A 3,386-nucleotide genomic window follows, 5' to 3' on the forward strand; every position below is an offset into this window, starting at 1 on the left:
ATTGGGAGCAAAAACCATGAGATCATCAAGATAGCACAGTAAACTTGTGAAGTTCCCGTCACCAAAGATTGACATCATCATACGCATGAACGTAGCGGGACTATTACAGAGGCCCTGTGGCATCCTGTTATATTCATGCAACCCAAAAGGTGATGAAAAAGCAGTATATTTCCTATCTTCCTCATGTAAAGGAACATTATAGAAGCCTGAGGTAAGGTCCATAGTCGAGAAGAAAGCATTTCCTCCAAGAGCAGCTAAGGCGTCGGCCTGGTGTGGCAGAGGATGGGCATCCTTCACAGTTCTGGCGTTCAACCACCGAAAATCCGTACAGATCCTCAAATCGCCATTCTTTTTCCACACCAGGACGAGAGGGGATGCGTATTCACTGTTTGATTTTCTGATTATGCCCTTCTCTTCCATTTCGTCCAGCGCTACTCTCAGTTTCTCATAATGGCTTGGCGGTACACGACGGTAGGGGAGACGAAAGGGTTTTTCATCCACAAGGTGAATCCGATGTACAAAATCTTTGGCTTCACCACAGTCCATTTTATTCCTTGAAAATATGGACTCATATTTCTTGACAAGATGTAGCAGTTTCATTTTCCATGTTGAAGACACTTCGCATGCTGTCAGATCCAAGTCTCTCAATCCCAAGTCACCCAAGATCTGCATTAACTCATCCTCAGATTCCTGGGAACCATCCTCATGTTGAAAGTATTGAACTTGAGACTTAATATAGTCACTCTCTGGGAGATCTTCAACAGCAATACATGGAGAAACATCCGCAATCTTTGCATTTCTTCTTAAGGTCAACACACTGTTTGTAGGGTTTATAACTTTAACAGGTATCCAGCCATCGCCCCATAAAGGTGTAATGACTCGACCGACCAAGATCTGCTTAGGGCTACTTTTGGACTGGGTGGGCTCCACCAGCACCGTACTTCCCACAGACATTGTAGCGTTGACAGGAAGCTTCCCCCAGACAAGGTGTTCACTCTGGGGTTGGAGTGTCACACAGTGCTTGAGTTTAACAGTACCAACCTTCTCAGGTACGTGGTCGCCTCTCCATCTCTGAGTGTTGGACAGCAAAGAAATGAACTCTAAGCACTCGTTTTGTCCATTACAGCACGGCAGTGAGACCAATTTCCAATAGTCATCTGTATTTTTTAGGAGAGTCAGCAGGCTTTTGATGGCATTGCTGCCCAAGATCATCTCATCTGTCTGGCCTGGAACTATCAACACAGGTATTATCATTTTACAACCATAGACACAGACAGGCAGATCATACAATGCTGTTGGTGTGACTCGGTGACCACCACATCCAATAATTACAACACCATCGGCAGAGCATTTTCTCAACGTTAAGGTGCTTGCCAGCAAACTAGCTTCGGCCGTCTCGCTGAGAGTGCAGGCCATTGAGCCACTGTCAAGTAAAGCAGTGAAAGACGGACCATTTTCCACAGACACAGTAGTGTAAAATAATGAATCAGCTCTGGGGACTCTTTGGATTCCTTGAAAGACGGCGGTTTTATCAGGTGAGACACTCGGTTTATACTGTTCAAATGCAGACTTGTAATCTTGTGTGTCAAAGATGGGAGGATTATCAACATGGTCTGTACTATCCTCCCTTGTGCACAGACCTACTAGTTTTCCGGACTGGGCTGAGTGGATTGACTTCTCCACCGAAGACAAGAACGCCTGGAGTGACCAGGTGACTGACACTGGAAACACAGTCGATGCTCACGACAGTGCATCAAGGCGGAATGGGCAGGATCAGCGCAAATAGAACACGGTAAGGCATCAAAACCTTCAATCCTAGGAAGTCTAATATGAGGCTGGCGTCTAGGATGAGACTGAGGTTTGTTAGAATTGGTTAACAGGACTTTTTCAAGCATGTCGATGACCTTTTCAAGGGCAGAGAAATCTGTGCTTTTCTGTTGCTGGTCGCACACCAAGGGAGCAGGCACTGGAACTGTATTAACATCAAGCTTGTTAATTGAAACTCTTTCACTTTGGCTGCGATGCACTGCACTGGTGGCTTTGAACGATAAGTCAGATTGATAGTCATTAAGCACAGCCTGTACTTCATGGGCCGACCACTTGTCAATTGGTTTGGATCTGAAGGTTAAGGCCAAGTCTTTATTCGGGCAGTGTCTGATAAACATGTGGACTATTTCAACACTGGGCTTGTCAAGTGTTTTACCTTGCTCACGCAGGCATTCAGAGGCGACATCAGCCGCTTTGTTAAGTCTCAGCCAGTAGTCGTATGGATTCTCATCCTCCTCAGGTAAAGTAGTGTAAAAATCAGCAAGAGGAACAGGTGAGTAGTGACTACAACTGAAATGTTTGCGCAGCAGGCTGTAGACAGAGTTTGGGCAAACAGTGGTGGCAGAATCACAGTTCCTGATCCAGAATTTGACCACGTCTTTTGCTTTACCACGCAGGTGTACAAGGATTTCCTCCACGTGCTCATCACCACTCATGTTGCCCTTTCTAACAAATGTCCTCATCAGATCTTCCCATTCCTCAATTTCAACAGTATCTGAACCATCTCCCCTGAATGAAGGAGGCTCCTTGACTTTTCTGTGATGAATTACTTGGTTTTGTGACACATTATTCATGCCTGAGGGGCTGTCAATCTTATAATCATCGGTGTGTTTTTTACTTGGTGTGTCGGTGTCCAAACTATAGGAACTGAGATGAGACATAATGTTCTCTGCTAGTTGTTGGCCAATTTGATGAACAATTGAACTCATCTGCCCTAACATATCAGGAACGCTATCATTCTTGGGTGTAGATGTGCAGGCTACTCTTTGATTGACATCTGACTGCATGTCTACGGCATCATACTCTCTTAGAGGACAACCCTTTTTGGCATTGCCAGGCCCACTATCACTATCGTCAGCACCGGGACTATTCATTGAAAAGGGAATTGGAAAACTTAAAACCCCTCTGCCTCTACCCACTGGACCAGGAGTAAATTGGTCAGGAATATATCGGTCACCGTTGCTCATAATGGGCAATGAAATACGCTACAATACATGCAGAATTTAACTCAATGTCAAAGAGCAGAGTCCAATAAAGAAAAAGAATAAAGTGAGTGAGTCCCTTGATCACAAAAGGCTGTGGACTGATTATGAGCTGTTAAACTGATGATGGATACGTCCAGCCCTTATGCGGCAGCACGGTGATCTCTCTCAGCTTGCTTGAAGACTCGACCCAAGGCAACACAGCGGCATCACAACTTCACGGCACCAATGTGACGGTCTTGCCTGGGTGGTCTGCACAGTGGAGACAGCGTGTGTAAATAGGGTTTCTCTGATTCAGTAAGAGAATAAACCATTTCCACAGCAATGCTTCGTTAACTCTGCTCTGTTTAATTTAAA

Source organism: Barbus barbus (genome assembly GCF_936440315.1).
Source record: "Barbus barbus genome assembly, chromosome: 17".
Lineage (NCBI taxonomy): Eukaryota > Metazoa > Chordata > Actinopteri > Cypriniformes > Cyprinidae > Barbus > Barbus barbus.